Genomic DNA, 19,041 nt, shown 5'->3' with positions numbered 1-19,041 from the left:
GATTTGAAAAATAATAGGAGACATTACGAAAACGCAGAAAAGGACTAGTGTTTTCATTCAAAACTAAAAAATAGAAGCCATTTCAAAAAGAATAAATTGGATTAAGGTTCGATGAAGAAATAGGAGACATTCTGAAAACAAAACATAGAATTAGTTTTTTATGGGAAAATAGGAGACATTGCAAAAATAAAACATATTATTAGGGTTTTAATTCAAAATAGGAGACAATCCGAAAAGAAAACATAGGATTATGGTTTTCATTGAACAATATGAGACATTACGATAAGAAAACATAGGATTAGGATTTTGATTAAACACCAAAAAATAGGGGACATTTCATAAGGAAATTATAGGATTTGAGTTTTGAATAAAAATAGCAGACATCCCCAACAGAAAATATAAGATTACGGTTTTGATTAAAAAATAGCAGACACTCCGAAAAGAAAAGAAAGGATTGGGTTTTTTATTCAAAAGGTTGAGCCATTCAGAAATGAAAACATAGGATTAGGGTTTAATTGATAAATAGGATACATTATTATATGAAAACATAGGATTGTGGAATTGATTAAAAAATAGTAGATTTTCCAAAAAAATAGGATTATTGTTTTGATTGGAAAATTTGAGACATTTCGAAAAGAAAACATAGGATTATAGTTGTGATTTAAGGATTGGAGACATTCCTAAAAGAAAACATAAGATTAGGATTTTTATTAAAAAAATATGAGCCATTACGAAAAGAAAACATAGGAAGAGACTCTCAAACAAAAGATAGGATTAGTCTTTTGATTTAAAAAAATTCAACATTTTGAAACAAAAATAAAAAGATTAAGGTTTTGATTCAAAACTGAAAAACAAAACACATTCTGAAAAGAAAACATCGGTTAGGGTTTTGATTAAAAAATATGATACATTACATCAAGAAAACATAGAATTGGGGTTTTGGTTAAAAACGGAAAAATATGGGACATGTCCACAAAAAAACAAAGGATACGAGATTTGATTAAAAAATACCAAACATTTCTAAAAGAAAACATAGATTTAGAATTTTGATTTAAAAATAGTAGAAATTCCGAAAAGAAAAGAAAGGAATAGATTTTTTATTCAAAAATAGGAACCATTAAGAAAGAAAAATATAGTATAAAAGTTTTGATTGAAAAAAGGAGATATTACTATAAGAAAACATTGGATTAGTTTACATTAAGAAAAGAAAACATAGGATTAGGGTATTATTGAAAAATAGGAGATATCACTATAAGAAAACATAACATCAGGGCTTTGATTAAAAAATATGACATTAACAAAAGAAAACATAAGATTAGGATATTGATTTAAATATATGGTGCATTCTAAAAAAACATAGGATTAAGGTTTTATTTAAAAAATATTAGAGACTTCAAAAACAAATGTATGATTATTGTTTTGATTAAAAAAAAACATACATTCATAAAAGAAAACATAGGATTAGAGTTTTGAATAAAAAATAGAACACATTCCAATTAGGATTTCGATTAAAAAATAACAGACATTCCAAAACAAAAGAAAGGGGACATTTGAAAAGAAGAGAAAACATAGGATTAATGTTTTCATTCAAAAGATAGGAGTAGGAAAAGAAAACATTGGATTGTGGCTTTGATTCAAAGTTGAAAACTTTGGATTAAGTCTTTTACAGGAAAATATGAAACATTGTAAATTAAAACATAGGATTATTTTTTTTGATTAAAAAAATGGAGACATTCCCAAAAGAAAACATAAGATTATTATTTTCATTAAAAAATAGGAGGCATAACAAAAAAAAAAACTTAAGATTTTGGTTTTGATTAAAAAATATGAGACATTCAAAAAATTATAGGATTAGGGATTTGATAAAAACCTAAAAATAGGGTTATTTTCCAAAAGAAAACAAAGGATTAGAGTTTTGATTGAAGAATAGCAAACATTCCTAGAAGAAAACATAGGATTACTCTTTTGATTCGAAAATAGGAGCCATTTCGAAAAGAAAATGTAGGATTATGGTTTTCATTGAAAAATATGAGACATTATCTATGAAAGCATAGGATTATTGTTTTGATTAAAAATAAGGAGATATTCTCAAAAGAAAACTTAAGATTAGGGTTTTGATTGAAAAATATGTGACATTACTATGATAAAAAAAACTTACGATTAGGGTTTTAAATGAAAAATAGGAGATATTAATATTTTTTTAATAGGACAAAGGATTATGGGTTTTGATTCAAAAAAATAGGAGCCGTTTCAAACTATCATTTGGAATGTCCGTTATTTTGCAAATAAAACATTGGATTAGTGATTTCAATCCTATGTTCTAGAATAAAAGACATAGGATTGTTTTTGAATGCGAAAAGAAAACATATAATTATGGTTTTGATTTGAATATTGTAGGAATTTTGGGAAAAAACATAGGAATAGGGGTTTGATTGTGAAAGAGGAGACATTACTATAAGTAAACATAGCATTAGGGTTTTGATTAAAAAAATTAGACATTAACAAAAAAAAACAAAGAAACCCTACTAAAATTATGTATTCACAATGTCTCATTTTCTTCAATAAAAAAATAGCAAGCATTCCCAAAAAAAAATATAGGATTAGGGTTTTGGTTGAAAAATATGAGACATTATGAAAATAAAATGTAGGATTCGGATTTCGAATCAAAAATAGTAGGTATTCTAGAAATAAAAACATAGGATTAGGGTTTTGGTTGAAAAATAGGAGTCATTACTATATGAATACGAAGGATTAGGGTTTGGATTGAAAACCAAAAAATAAAGGACATTTCTAGTAGAAAACATTGGATTAGAGTTTTGATTAAAAAATATGAGACATTCTGAAATGAAATCATAGGATTAGGGTTTTGTTTCAAAAATAGCAAACATTTCAAAAAAAATAAAGGATTAAGTTTTTGATTGAAAAATAGGTGTCATTCCAAAAAGAAAACAAATGATTAGGGCGTTATAATTTTGATTCAAAAGGGATAAATGACAAGCATGAAGAAAAGAAATAATAGTATTAGGGTTCTGATTGAAAGATAGGAGACATTGGATTGTTGTAAGGAAATGTCTGCTATTTTTTAATCAAAACTTTAATCAGAATGTGTCCTTTTTTTAAATCGAAAACCTAATCCTATTTATTCTTTTAGGAATATCTCCTATGTTTCAATCAAAACCCTAGCCTATGTTTTATTTGGAATGTTTGCTATTTTTCAATCAAAACCCTAATCCTATATTATATTTTTGAAATGTCTAGTATCTTTCAATCAAAATCCAAATCTTTTGTTTTGAAAAAATGGAGACATTTCCAAAAGAAAACATTACTATTCCAATCTTTCAATCACAACGCGAATCATAAGTTATCTTTTTGAAATGTCCCATATTTTTCAATCAAACCCCTAATATATTCTTTTCCTTTTCGAATGTCCGCTATTTCTGAAACAAAACCCTAATCCTATGTATTTTATACAGTAATGCCTCATATTTTTAAATCAAGACCCTAATCATATGCTTTCTTTTGGAAATGCTTGCTATTTTTTAATCAAAACAATAATAATATGTTTTTTTGGTAATCTATCATATTTTCCAATCAAAACCATGTTCCTATGTTTTCTTTTCGGAATGGTTCCTATTATTGAATTAAAATCTTAATCTTATGTTTTCTTTTGGGAATGTCTGCTGTTTTTTAATCAAAACCCGAATCCTAAGTTTTCATTTTGAAATCTCCTCAATTTTTTTGGTTTTTAATTAAAACCCTAATCTTATGTTTTCTTATATTAATGTTTGTTATTTATTAATCAAAACCCTAATCATATGTTATCTTTTGGAGGTATCCCCCTACTTTTTTAGTTTTTAATCAAAACCGTAATCCTATGTTTCGAAATGTCTCATATTTTTTTGAAAAAAGACAATATTTCCAAAGGAAAATATTGCTAATAGTGTCTTTCAATCAAAATCTGAATCATGTTTGTTTTGGAACTATCCCCTATTTTTTTGGTTTTTAATCAAAATCCTAATCTTATTTTGTCCGTTGCAGAATGTCACATATTTTTCAATCAAAACGTTAATCCCATGTTTTCTTTTCGGAACGTCTATTATTTTTTAATCAAAACCCTTATCGTATGGTTTCTTATAGTAATATCCCCTATTTTTCAATCAAAACACTAATCCAATGTTTTCTTTTCAAAATATCTCATATTTTTCAAACAAAACTCTAACCCTATTATCATTTGGAATCCCTAGAACTCATTGTAATTCTGTACGAGTGCGAGGTTGAGAGGTTATTCAATTTCTCCTCCGGGATATGTATAGAGTTAGGCATGATTGACCTTAGATTTGGGACCATGTATTTTAGGATCTCCACGACTCATTATTGCATCAGTTAGAAAGTATAATAGAGGGTTCTTGCAGTTGAAATGATTGTCCTAGGCGGAACAATATCCTGGTACCCTATTTATATCGATTGCCTTACCTTCTCCGTTACTTGTGCTCTCTTTCTTGTTCTTTTACTTTTGTGTTATTTTACATCTTATCACACATATCACTATTCATCTTTCACTTAGTTAAGAAAAATTTTAAGTGTTTTTATTCCTTACTCCCTGTGGATACAATACCCCTCATCTGGGAATTTATTAGTTCGACAAACCCGTGCACTTGCGGGACATATGAAAAGGAGAGTTGTCAAAGTCCCTGAGGTTTGACAACCCTACCCCTTAAGGGGTACTACTATATTACTTGTGTGTGACCCGTATACTTGTAGAGAACACATCACCGACTTCATTCATTTCCAGGTTTTTGGCGCGTTACATCGTATGAGCCTCACTGAGTTCTCTATCCATTTAGGCTTATACGATGTCGAGTTTATGCACACCACTACCTATGACGTCTTGCCTACCTCCAGATCGGCAGGAGAGTCACTTAGTAATGCCTGGTGACGATTGAGTTCATGTCTGACTTATGATCTCTGTCAAATCAAGGCTACCGCACTCCGCTGCCCAGTGCTATGCTAATCCATTACCTGCTTAGTCACACTCTGACAGGTCGCGGTGACAAGACGGGAATCGTCAGTTTGCGAGATTTTGATTTTCTATTCAGCATGGTGGACGGGTTTCACATGCATTTAGGATATGAGATCGTTGTATCTATTTCTCATCAGGGGGCATCTAGTCGTATCGGCCCATATACTACTTGGTTGGTCGGCCATCTTTGGCGACCTTCAGGGGACCCATAGGATGCGAATGGTAGAAGGTGTGCCTCTGATGTCCCTCGAGGCATTGCATTTGATGAGGATGGCGCACAGGGTTCAAACTGCCCGAGGTACCGAGTACAGGGTCACGTCGCCCGATGATCCACCATTTACAGATATTGATACCCCTACCCTTTCATCATAGGCCAACTCTTCTCGTCTACGATCATGGTCACTACCTCATGCTCCCGAGTGGATTTTGTGTTCATCCGCTGAGTTTCGATGGCTACAGCGGAGCGTGGTATGCATTACCGAGCACTTGTGGCTGCGGTTATCTCTGGAGCGTACCTCCCCTTTGAGGCCAACTCGGCATGTTGGCATGGATTCTATAGATTTGGGGGATTTGGACACCTCTGCCATTCCCTCTGATGATGATTCTGGCATTGAGAGTGATACTTTCTGATCCTTTGTTTTGATTTTCTTTGTTCCTTGTGGTTTTTTAGTTAACCTCCTAGTGCATGCAAGAGTGAGTGATTTTTACTCACAGTTATGTAAAAGAATCTAGTTTTTTTTTTTCTTGATTTGTATAATTTTATAGGGCTATTTTTTGCTATGTTTTTCAGTGAAAATTACCAAATAATTTTATGAGGATTTTTATTATCTCAAAAGGAAGGCTTATTGAGATTCATGCTATTTATCAGTTTGGTGTTTCTAGGTTCATTTATGTCCTTCTAAAAGGCATTGCTGCTAATGCGGGTACTTTCAGTGGTTTGCTTTGTATTTGATGTGTGTTCATTTTGGTCAGTGTCATATGGGATCATCTAAGAAACTCTAAACACCATAAACCCTAGCAAAACTAGAAAATAAATGAACAAAAATTTGATTGATTGACCCATTAAGTTCAAGTTTAGGTTGGGATTTTGGAAAACCCCATGTTTTTGAAGGTCAGGTTCGGTTCGAGAAAAAAAATATTTTAGTTACATGACTCAAGTTGGGTTTAATATAATACACTATTGTACAATAATATATAAGTTTAAAAAGGTGAAAATCCTAGTTTCTGATTGTTGCAAATTTCAATTTTTATATAAACCTTGCCTTTATATACTATACAAATGAGCTCAAAAATGCTTTTTATTATCATTGATTTTTAAAACATTTCAATTCATTTGTCATCATTAGATTATTCATTTCATTTATTATTTTTAATGATATCATATTGTTTTTCCTAAAATGATTTTCCAATAATTTAATCATTAATATGAAAATAAATAATTTACAAATATAAAATAAATGATAAATTCAGTTTTGGTTGGTATTTGACATGCAAAATTGGGTAACTAGTCAACTAGTTACCCGATAGGTATGGATTGTGTTGCCTTTCCCAAAACTAAATAAATTTGTGTCGAGTAAAAAATTTTGGATTCTGGTTAGGTAGCCAACCAATGCCCATGACACCTCTAGTAGCTGAAACACTAGAAGAGATTTGGTATCCCAAGAAAAGGATGTTGGGCACAACTTGTCCAACATACTTGCACCTCTCAAGGCCTTTTTGGCTTACACTTGTAGCCCTTGCATCTTAAGTTATGTTGCTCTAAAGGTAAAAGAGTTCTACAATATGATATTTTCTATAAAATGGTTGTCAATCCCACATCCACTTTTACGAAAACTTATAGTTCTCTTCAAACAATAGGCACCCCTAGCCCTTTTGGAGTACCACTTCTATAGCTATTAAATGAGGCATGTGCTAATGTAAAGATGATCATGGCCCCTTTTAGTTTCAAAACTCATGGTAGATTTACTTGCTTAGATTAGTGATGAGAAGAAGCTAAATGATGGTAAAACTCAACTAATTGAAAGATAATCTATGTGTTTATTATATCATGGTTTTCTTATACTTGCAACTTTCTTTTCAATAAATTCTCTATCTTATTGTAATCAATCTCTATCTTATTAAAAATCATAATGTGTTTGAGTTAAGCTCTTTTCTTTAAAAAAAATTTTTAATAATGGCTTCTATTGTGATTTTGAGTTGTTATTTTCTTTTACTCAATTTTCTAGAAAACTCCCCATTCTCCTGCTTAATTGGTTGTAATTCTCCTGCTACTCCTATTTATATCTCTTTGTGATCAAACATAGGCTTCCTTGAAAGGTAGGTTATGTAGGAAATACTATCCTTATAGTGATAGTGTCTAAATGTGCATATTTTAGTGTATATATTTGATATATTTAGCATGTATTTCTATAAGGATTGATGCCCGTTTTGTGCATAATCGTGTGTTGTTTGCTTTACAGGGCACGAAAACGCCATGGAGAACACGAAGATACAATTTGGGTGAAAAAGAGAAGAAAACCAGGTCACTGTACTGTAGCATATCCACTATAGTGAAAATACTGCAACAGGAGTACTGTAGCAGTGGTGCTGTGGCATGGTCACTGTAGTTGCCACTCTAGCACCTGGAAAGTTTTCAAGTCAAAAGTTAAACCATGGCATACGGTCTCAATGCTGCCCTGGATTGAGCCCGAGATGATTACTGTAGCCAGAGAAGAGGATAATGTGTTTGAAGGCATATGGGCTCAATGAGGTGCTCATTGAGCCAGTATGGATACTATTACTTGAGTTGGAGTGCATTTTTGCCTACCCCAAATGGCCTCAATGAGGAGCTCATTGAGCCAGTATACGGCCAGTATAGAGGCCAATTTGAGATGGTATACCACCAGTATGGAGGCCATTTGGAGGGTGTTTTGAGTCTATTTTGAGGGCGTACGGGTTGGTTTGGAGAGGGAGTATAATGGGAGTATATGAGGGCATTTGGAGGCTCTTTTGAAGGGACTTTTGTGATCTTGGGCAGGCAACACTTTGGAGTAGGGAGGAAAAATAAAAACATCATCTTGAGGAGAGTTAGCTTGAGGCTTGGAGGTGATCAAGGGCTTGAACTTTAAGGGGAGAGCTTCATCATCAAGGAAGGAGAAACATTCGGCATTCCTTGGGCTAGAGGAAGCGTCATTCGGACGGCATCATTCTTCTTCACTATCATTCGGACTAGGGAGTGCTATTTATGCTTTTGTTTCTTATGTTTCTTGAGTTTGTGATTCTTGTTTGTATGATGGCACACTAGACCCCCAAGGCCGCCGGATGTAGGTGAACCTTTGGGGGTTCATCATGTATTGTGGATGCTATACTTTTATTTTGAAATGCATTGGTGTGATTTATGGGTTGGCTCATTGTTCATCATGTCTAGAACTATAAAATAGAGAGATCCTTAGTTCTTTATTGAGTTGTACATGTAGATGTGACCTACTCGCATGTACTAGATCATTAATGAGCTAGAAGGAGTATTCTTATATCGACATGCCGAGAAATTTGGATGTTGGTAGCCCCTCCGAATTATAAGTATGGACATAGGTTAAGTGTATCCTTATTGCATGATCTTCCTTCGCTTAATGCAATCATAGGAATGTGATTAGGGAGAGATTATTGTCATTATTCGTATGGGATTAGCGTTTAACCACCGAGAGATTGGGGTTGAACTAAATTTTGAGATCCATCAGTCCAAATCACCGTTGCCATGTTGTTCTTATGCATCCATATATCATGATGACCCCTCATGGGGATCCTCATCCCTAGGCCTATTTATCATCATCATTGCTCTTGTGATTTCTTGCTTGCCTTGGAATTGTTATACTTGTGATTTATTAGTATTGTTGCATGTATTAGAGTGAAATAACATGTTTAAGTTGTAAGGTTAGAAAGTAAGTTACGGAGGAGTAATAGGATCTCCTTAGCCCTGTAGAATACGACCCCTGTGTCACTCACTGCGTATTACTTGTTGACCTCGTACAATTACGGGCAAGCAACCAAGTTTTTGGCGCCGTTGCCGGGGACTTAAGGAATTATAGGAAACTTCTAGCTTATTGCTCTAACCATTTTTTTTTATTTTATTTCTTCTTTTCATTTGTTTTACTTCTTTTTGAGCTTCACTTTCTTTATCTTTATTGACTTTGCAAGATACGGTGCATGACACGTGCAAATCTATCAAATTTAGTTACGCAAGACAGTGAAATTGAGAGAACTTTGCATCAAAGACTTAGAGAAGTGGGTGAAAGCATTAGTGAAAGAAACATCGAAATTAAGGACACAGAATCTGTAATCATGGATGAAGAAAGACGTACTGTATCCGAATATGAAAGGCTGCAATTGACATGCGAAGAATTTAGTATGCAAGGGCCATCCATCGCCACAAATAATTTTGAGATCAAGACAAGCACCATCGGCATGGTCCAAAATTTAGTCCAATTTAATGGTCTTACACATGAAGGTGCCCGTGATCATCTTTCCCGTTTCCTTCAAATCTGTTCCACTTTCAAGATAAACATGATGACAGATGATGCAATCCGGCTACAACTATTTCCATTCAGTTTGAGAGATAGAGCATACCGGTGGCTCACATCCTTACCGCCGGGATCGATCAATACATGAAAAGATATGGTTGAAAATTTTTTGAGAAGGTATTTTCCTCCTAGCAAAGTGGTGAAGCTAAGGCAAAAAATTTTGGCATTCAAACAAGGAGAGTCGGAGACACTATTTGAAGCTTATGAGAGATTCAAAGACCTTCTTCGGAGATGTCCCCATCATGGCTTTGCTTCTTGGATGCGGGTTCAAATTATCTACAATGGGTTGAACTATGCAACTCATCAATTAATTGATGCCGCAGCGGGTGGATCTCTTAGTGACAAATACCCCGACGAAGCCAAGCGACTCCTTGAATCAATGGCAAGCAATTAGTCTCATTGGGCCTCAAGAGGTGCACCATGGAAAGGGGCTGGAATTTATGAAGTTAGTTCCAATGATGCTCTTGCCGCAAAGGTTGATGTGTTGTCTCGGAAGTTAGACATGCTCATGGGCCGTAGCTCGAAGTCAGAGTCAGTGATGAGTTGTAGCAGTTGTGGTGGAGGGCATGGAGTCACCCAATCCTATTGCTAGCTCCTCCGTTGCCCCATTTGAGAATGTTGATTATATTGGAGGACAAAGGCCACAAGGGAACCCTTACAACTAGACTTATAATCAGTGGTGGAAGTACCACCTGAACTTTTCATGGAATCAGGGGCAACAACAAAAAGCTACACCACCTCCACAAGGTCCCCAAATGCAACAACCAGTGCTAGAGAAGAGGTTCACTACTAAAGATCTACTTGCCAAGTTCATGATCAACATTGAATCAAGGTTTAATAGTATAACAAACAGTATGGATTCTCAGTTCAATAAGGTGAATGCTCAGCTTGCTCAACATGCCGGACAGTTCAATGAGATAGGCTCCATTTTGAGAAATCTTCATGCTTCTGTACAATCACTTGAACATCAAGTGGGGCAGCTTGCTAAAGCAAATTCTGAGCGACCTTCAGGCAGTCTTCCTAGCAACACTAAAGAGAACCCAAGAGAGCGCTTGAAGGCCATTGCCCTTAGAAGCGGGAGACAGATTGAGACAAGGGTCGGAGTTGACCCAAGTGTCAAAGAAACTGGGTTAGCCGAAGTGGAAGACCCCAACATAATTGAGAAAGTCATTGAGAAAAACAAGCAAGGTGAAAACAAGGAAATTCCACCAAAGGGTTCATCAAAGCCATCTGAGTACAAACCTCCAATCCCCTATCCGGCCATATTGAAGCAAGATAAGGAGGATGTGCAATTTAGAAAATTCATCAACATCTTCAAGCAACTCCACGTAAACATCTTGATAGTGGAAGCTTTGACTCAAATGCCCAAGTATGCCAAGTTTTTAAAAGAATTGCTAACAAACAAGAAGAAATTGGAAGAAGAAGGCACAGTTGCACTCATGAGAAATTGCTCGGCCATTTTGGAGAAGAAGCTCCCACAAAAATTGAAAGATCCGGGAAGCTTCATAATTCCTTGTGTACTTGATGGTGGAGTTCAAGAGAATGCCCTAGCAGACTCAAGGGCAAGCGTTAATGTTATGCCCTATACCATGTATTTGAAGCTTGGTCTTGATGAACTTAGACCCATGAAAATAATTTTACAATTGGCAGATCGATCAACAAGGAAGCCTTGTGGGATTGTGGAGGATGTGATCGTCCGGGTGGAAAAATTTGTATTCCTTGTTGATAAGTGCTTGTGTGATATGAATGCGAAGCGTTCATTCCTTATGTTGAGCATTACTTTTCTCGGGTTTTTACACTAATATGTGTGTTTTTATGTTACTTTTATGCAGGTAGGGTTGTGAGGCCAAGTATGAAGGAAATAGGCCAATGTGGATCATAATGCACCAATTTTGGAGGAAATCTTGCTAAGGTACAAACGCGAAGACATAGGTCAGGTGTGAGATGCTAGAGTGTGTGCGAATCTCCTCGTATTCGAGTGGGCACATCCATTTGGAGGGGCACAAAGGCAGTCACATTCGATCATTCCGACTTATGCACATAGAACAAGAGCTCCACCAACGTGTACACCATTGAAGAAATAAGTGATCCACGATGTGAACATGTGCCCGTTTGCGTTACCCCGATGAAAGTATGGAATTGGGAAGCTATTCAGGTTGAATACTGTAGCAGAGCATTGTAGCATATACTGTAGCAGTACTACTCACAGCCGGCCGAGAAACCAGAGAAACAGAGAATCCACACGGGCGTGTGGAAATTATCCACGCCCGTGTGGAAACTCCGCACGGGCACGTGGAGCATCCACGCCCGTGTAGTCGCCTGATTCCAGCCGTATTTAAAGCCGAATCAGCCCCGATTTTGGTATTATTTTCTCCATCTTTTTCCCAACTTGAGGGAGGGTTTCCGCTAGGGTTTCGAGTGGTATTGGCAAAGGTTTTGGAGAGGTTCTACGGCTCCGACATCGTCATTCCTTAGGAAGAAGGTTGGTAGGAGAACTTCCGTCGAGGCGTATCCTATGTCGGACGAGGGAATCCTTGGACGACGAGTAGAGGACTTTCCACAAGACCATCGACACGACTATCGAGGGGGTTTCTTTATGGATTCATTGCTTTTACATTCTATTTCTTTGATTGTACTTAGCTCCATGGAGAGCTAAACCCCTAGTGGGTACTCGGGTATTGTGAACCCTAGGATGTATTTGTTTCTTTGAACCTCTTTATTATGCTTTCAATAAATTGATGTTTATTGTGAGTTCCAACATTGAATGCTTGATTGTATGAACATTTCCCATAGAGTGACACTAGGGTTGAGAGTTCTTATTAGTAACCTTGTGAGTGAGTGACACACCATGAGCGTTAGACAAAGCTAGGTTGGAGAGGGTTCAGATTGTGAGTCGAGAGGTACAAGAGCGTCCCTTTTCCCTCCGGCGTGATAGATTCTACCTCCGTTCCTCGAGTTCTTTGCGGCTATAATAGAGTGAATCGTCTAAGGGATGACCTTCCACTGGGGCTTAGTTGCGCGTGCAACGGAGTGAAGCGTTGAGGTGATCTTAGTATCTAGGGTTCAATTGTGGTTAGGGACCTTCCACCTGGACCAAGGGGTTAGGTCTATAATAAGGAAGAGATTTATCACTTGGAATCCCTTGAGTTCATTGCAACTCTATACGAGTGCGAGGTGTTGAGATTGTTCGATTTCTTCTCCGGGACATGTATAGAGTTAGGCATAGTTGACCTTAGATTTGGGACTATGTAATTAAGGATTTCCATGACTCACAATTGTATTGATTAGGAAGCATAATAGAGAGTTCTTGCACTTGAAACAATTATCCGGGTACCCCATCTTTATCGATTGCCTTATCCCCTTCTTTACTTTTGCTCTCTTACTTGTTGCTTTTATTGTTGAGAATTGAATCATTATCACACTCATTATCATTGATCTTCTGCATAGCTAAGAATCGAATTAAGTATTTTTATTCCCTACTCCCTGTGGATTCGATACCCGCTCACCCGGGATTATTACTTCGACAAACCCGTGCACTTGCGGAATATACGTAAAGGGGACCTTGTCAAGTTTTTGGCGCCGTTGCCGGGGAGCTAGGCGTTTAGAGATACTTTGCACTTTGTTTTCTTAGCTATTTCAACACACATTCTATTTCACGTCTTCTTATACTATCATTGTTCTGATTTTCTTTTTCTTTCTTTTCGGTGCAGCTCCAGGTTATGACCCGAGAGAATCCATCAATATTGATTGAAGGAGACCCTGAGCTTGAATGTACTATTAGAAGAAAAGGGAAAGAACCTGTGTAAGAACACCATAATTTAGCTGATTTAAAAGGAGAGGAATCTGAAAACATGGCAGAACAAAATGAGTAACAGCGAACACTATCTGATTATGCCAGACCTTCAGTGTTGGGGACACAATCGAGTATTGTGCGTCCCCCGATTACAGCTCAGAACTTTGAGCTAAAGCCGGCATTCATCCATATACTGCAGCAGTCTGCACAATTCAACGGTTTGGCCAATGAGGATCCAAACAGTCACATAGAGAGCTTTCTCAAGGTGTGCGATATGCTGAAGATAAATGGGGTGACGGATGATGCCATCAAATTGAGAGCCTTCCCATTTTCCTTGAAGGGGATAGCGAAGCAGTGGCTACACTCATTACCCAGAGCATCAATCACTAAATGGGAGGAGATGGTAGAAGCTTTTCTAGCCCGTTATTTTCCTCCTGGAAAATCAGCAAAGCTTAGGAATGAGATCTCGTCCTTTGTTCAGTTGGAATTGGAGTCTCTATTCGAGACATGGGAAAGGTTCAAGGAGCTCCTGAGAAAGTGTTCGCAACACGGATTCCTGGAGTGAATGATTGTTCAAACCTTTTACAATGGTTTGAACCCGAGTACAAGGCAACTCTTGGATGTGGCAGCAGGAGATACCTTAGGTAGCAAAACTCCCGATGAGGCTCGTCAATTAATTGAGGAAATGTGGTTAAATAGCTACCAATGGAATGCTAGGGAGAAGAAAATGGTGGCTGGTCTGCATGAAATTGATGCAGTAACCTCATTGGCGGTGCAAGTAGAGAGTCTTAGTAAGAAGCTAGATCTCATAGCTTCGAATAGAGTTGCGGCCGTAACCAATTGCACCGGTTGTGGTGAAGGACATGCTCCCTCCGATTACCCGATCATTATTGGTGATGTTTCTTCAGTGGAAAACGTTGACTTTGTAGGTAATGGCATGAGACCTCAAGGGAACCCATATAGCAATACTTACAATTCAGGTTGGAAGAATCATCCCAACTTTTCATGGAGTAATCAAGGACCACAAAAGGCCATGGGGCTACCGGGTTTCCAACAACAACAACAAGCCCCTCAAGTGGAAAACAGAATTTTAGGTTTGGAAACCCTAATATCGGATTTAGAGAAGCACTTGGCTAGATTTGTTCAATCTGCAAATACACGGTTTGAATCAGTCGAGGCTACACTTCGCAACCACATACCCTCTTTGCACAACCTTGAAAATCAGGTGGGGCAAATTGCGAAGTCTCTCTCCGAAAGGCCACATGGAAGTTTACCAAGCAATACGGAAACCAACCCTAGAGAACATGTGAAGGTGATCACTTTGAGAAGTGGTCGTGATGTTGAAGGGAGGCTTCCAAGTGAGGATCCAAAAGAACACGCACCCGAGGTTGTAGGGGTTGAGGAGGGAGCAAAGAAAGGGAAAGAAGTGGCATCCCCACCTTTCATACCAAGAATCCCTTATCCCTCTAGATTAAAGAATGACCAAGGGGATGAACAGTAAAAGAAATTCCTGAGTTTATTCAAGCAACTCCACATCAACATTCCTTTTGTAGAGGCATTAGCTCAAATGCCTAAGTATGTGAAGTTCCTGAAAGACTTGTTGACTAACAAGAGCAAGTTGGAGGAGAGTTCTTCAGTGGTGCTAGATGCTTCATGCTCGGCGGTGCTGCAAAAGGACATGCCGAACAAGAAAAAAGACCCAGGAAGCTTCATCATTCCGTGTAATATCGGCAACTTAGGTGAGGAAATGGCATTGGCGGATTCAGGGGCAAGTATCAACTTCATGCTATACACTTTCTTCCAAAAACTAGGCTTGGGAGAGCCTAGGCCTACTCGGATGACTTTACAATTGGCGGACCGAATGGTGCGACATCCGAGAGGTATCATTGAAGACATGCTTGTCAAGGTGGACAAGTACATTTTTCCGGTTGACTTCGTAGTGCTAGATGTCCATGAGGATGCGGATGTACCCTTGATACTTGGGAGATCGTTCTTGTGGACTTCCAAAGCATTGATTGACATGGACGGCGGACAGCTCACATTGAGAGTTGGAGATGACAAACTCACTTACCGCCTTGCTGAAGCCATCCGGCATTCTCTCAATTATGATGACACTTTGTATTTTCTAGACACTACTGATGAGCTTGTTGATGAATACATGCAGGAAATGTTCAACCCGGATCCATATGAAGGTTTGTTCGACCAAGAGGAGAGCAATGAAGAAGTAATGATGCTTGGGTCGACTGAAGAAGTAACATCTACCGCGGGGATAGTGAAGAAGGTGCTCCGGAAAATGAAGAGGGCTAGGAGACGCCATCGAAAATGGTCCAAGACTGTTGGAGACGTACATGAACCAAGAAAGTTGGATGAACCATTGCTAGACGATCCAAAGCCCGATAATACACCCTCTACCCTCAAGAGACTTTGCTCATTATGCTTTCAAGTCATGGGTAAGTGGGCGTCCTTCATTCACGAATCCCCGTGAGATAAGACAAGGTACGTCAAGCTAAGTGACATTAAACAAGCGCTTCCTGGGAGGCTACCCAAGTGTTTACTGTTTTCTTATCTTTTAGTTTAGTACGTTTTCATGAATAAATTGTTAAGTGTTGATGTCTGATCTTTTAGATGCTTGTGCTGCGATTTTATTGTGGGTTTTTAAAGTCATCGTGTGCTTTATGAGGAATTGGAGAAAGTTTGGTCGTTTGGGTTATATTTTGTGTTTTTCACTGGTAAAAATTGCATATTAGGGCAGGCTCGGAGTGTGTAAGCATGTTCAGAAATTTTCTGCAGAGCCTGCAGATTTTTTCTAAGTCATCCAGAGAAAACACACGGGCGTGTAGAATTTCCACACTCTCGTGGGTGTATACTGCGAGCCCATCCAGAGATGGCACAGGGGCGTGCGACTGCCCCTGTGAACGATCATGCGACTGCCACACGCCCGTGGGTAATTTCCGCACGGGCATGTGAATTACTGCAGAGTTGGGAAGATTTTCCTGAGAGCACATAGGGGCGTGGACTCATCCCTGTGAGCGACCTTGTGAACCATGCACGGGCGTGGGTAATTTCCGCACGCCCGTGTGATACTCTGCAGAGGAGTTCTCTCCATCCCGAGAAGACATAGGGGCGTACGGCTGCCCCTGTGAGTTTGGCATGTGAATGTCCACGCCCATGGGGAAATTCCACACGGGCGTGTGTAACATTTAGTATTTTTCTCAGATGTCCAGAGAAGCCACAGGGGCGTGCGGCTGCCCCTGTGATTCGGAAGCACGGGCGTGAATGTTTTCCGCACGCCCGTGCGACAGCAGTCAGAGTCAAAGGAACATTTTCCCGAAAGAGCACATGGGTATGCGCACACCCCCGTAGTGCTTTTGAAGTGAGGCGCACGGGCGTGGGAAATTTTCACACGCCCGTGGAGATGCATAGAACGCCAAAAGTTGTGAGTTCTGTTTAAAAGAGGATAGTTCCTCTCTCTCTTCACGACTTCTATTCGCCTGAAAGCACTCTCACAGTATTCTCCGAGTTCAGAGTGCTAATTTGGTTGGATTTTAGTGAAGTTTTCTGGGTGGTTCTTCATTTTCTCACTCCATCTCGTCGGTAAGTTTTGTTTTTATCATCTTCCTTACCAATTCATGGTTTCTAGTGATTAACCTGGTTAATAATGCTTCGTTTCTTCAATTGGAAAGATGATTTATGTTTAGAACGAAGTTAGAAGTATTATTAAGTTGTATTTTTGGATTGTTGAAGCGTAGCCGTGCGGTTCTCACGCCCCATGGATCTACATGAGCGTGCGGAAATTCCACACGACGGTGTGGATTTCTGCAGCATTGGTTTATCAACTTGTTTGATCAATTTCATTTAAATCTTGCAGATTATGGCACCTAGGTCAAAGGAAGCAAGCTGATAAGAGACCACGTGAGTCATCTCTTGATCCCGAGGGCATGCGGTTTGTAATTCCAGAGCATCAGCTTCGCTATGAGTGCCTATCGAGGATCCGTTTTGGGCAGACTCGATTCTTATACACAACTATATTGCTAGAAATGCAGCAGGGAGATGAGTTTACTGATGAGATCGAGGATCTCGTTTCAGAAGGTGGTTGGCGGCAGTTGCTGATGATTAGAGAGCCAGCCATCTGAGAGTTTGCACTGGAGGTGCTATCATCATTCGAGTTTGATAGATCGTATGCGAGCTTCGACAGTGTGGACACCATTCAGTTCAGAGTATTTGGACACCACCAAAGCTTGGGCATTACACAGTTTTCAGTACTACTTGGCTTGTACGAGGAGGCATTCACAGATACAGAGGAATATGCGCAGTTACCGACTGATTACCGTGCAACCTTGACCCCGCAGAGAGCTTATAGAGTGTTATGTGGTCAAGATCAGTACGAGCCGGGGGTGTCCAAGGCCACGTGCCTTTCTCGACCTGCATAGAGATACTTGCATGCCATTATGAGTAGGTCGGTGAATGGCCGTGGTGATAACACTGGTGTCCTGAGCTGTCAGGAGCTACTGTACTTGTACTTGATGGTACAACGTGTATCGATTCACTTAGGGCACATCCTGGCAGAGTACATCAGACATCAGGGACACTATGCTAGACTGGGAGCGATCTTCTCGGGCCCCTACATTACGAGATTAGTGCTGGGCATGGGTCTCTTGGATTTGATTCACAGGGCCGAGAAGACAAGTGTACCTGCCCCCTTGAGTCTAGAGACGATGCGGATGATGGGCATTGTCTGCAGGGTTTGAACATGGGTTTTTGCTTTAGTACTACCAGCTCCAGAGATAGCCGAGGATAAGGGTGATGAAGCCGGAGCATCTCAGCCCGCTCCCGACCCTCAACCAGCAACGATGGAGACTGAGGTACCTCCAGTGGCAGAGGAGCCACCCCCAGTGCGTATGTTTTCACCATCTCGAGCCAATGATCGCTTTGAGAGGCTCGAGAATGCTATAGGAGTGGTCCGAGCTGAGGTTGCCGAGATTAGGGCTATGCAGGCTACTTAGTACACAGAGTGCATGGTGCATTTCGACGTGTTACAGCAGATTTTAGAGCGAGACGTCTCCTCATCATTTGTATTGCGGCCGAGGACTCCTCCGGCCTCCTCAGTTCCTCTAGCACCTCCATCTTTTACCCTCGGCACCGGTAGACCCCCTATGTGCTTCACCAGTAGCTGCAGCAGCACCGGCGCCTGAGAGCGACACCGACACTTGATTTTCCTTTCTTTTACTTTCTTGCATTTTATTATTATTTTTCTTGTTTTTAGACTTGTTCACTCAGAAAGGATTCTCCTTCTAAGTTTATTTTCATTTTTCGCATCATCGAGTTGTATTCATTGCTTCATCTTTTATATACACTCAAGTTATTTTGTCTTTATTGAGCTTCACTGAACCCCCTCATGTATGCGTGCGGATGGTGTTGTCTTCTTGGGAATTGAGACTTAGTCATGGGCACGGCCAAGGTGCTGAGGCACTTGGCCGTGTGAGCCTCTCAACCTGTCGGAACACTACTCCCATGGAATTAGCTTCATCAAACGCAACACTAGGAGTCAAGGGAGTATTGTTTTGATTGCTTCTCCCACATTTGCTTTTGAATGATATATATATTTTGAGTGAGCTTGCATGTGTACATTGAGGACAATGTACAACTTAAGTGTGGGGGGGAGTTTCATAATG

At 39.1% G+C, this 19,041-nt stretch overlaps 2 non-coding genes across 2 annotated transcripts; both read right to left on the bottom strand.

Annotated features, from left to right (window-relative positions):
• Positions 1-9,718: 9,718 nt before the first annotated feature.
• Positions 9,719-9,825, bottom strand: LOC120252398. The gene has a single exon (XR_005533931.1). It is a non-coding gene; the product is annotated as a small nucleolar RNA R71 (small nucleolar RNA).
• Positions 9,826-13,817: 3,992 nt separating this feature from the next.
• LOC120252252 lies at positions 13,818-13,924 on the bottom strand. The gene has a single exon (XR_005533797.1). It is a non-coding gene; the product is annotated as a small nucleolar RNA R71 (small nucleolar RNA).
• Positions 13,925-19,041: the final 5,117 nt, after the last annotated feature.

Source organism: Dioscorea cayenensis, chromosome 20, assembly GCF_009730915.1.
Source record: "Dioscorea cayenensis subsp. rotundata cultivar TDr96_F1 chromosome 20, TDr96_F1_v2_PseudoChromosome.rev07_lg8_w22 25.fasta, whole genome shotgun sequence".
Taxonomy (NCBI): domain Eukaryota; kingdom Viridiplantae; phylum Streptophyta; class Magnoliopsida; order Dioscoreales; family Dioscoreaceae; genus Dioscorea; species Dioscorea cayenensis.
This window is presented reverse-complemented; position numbering and strand designations above follow the sequence as displayed.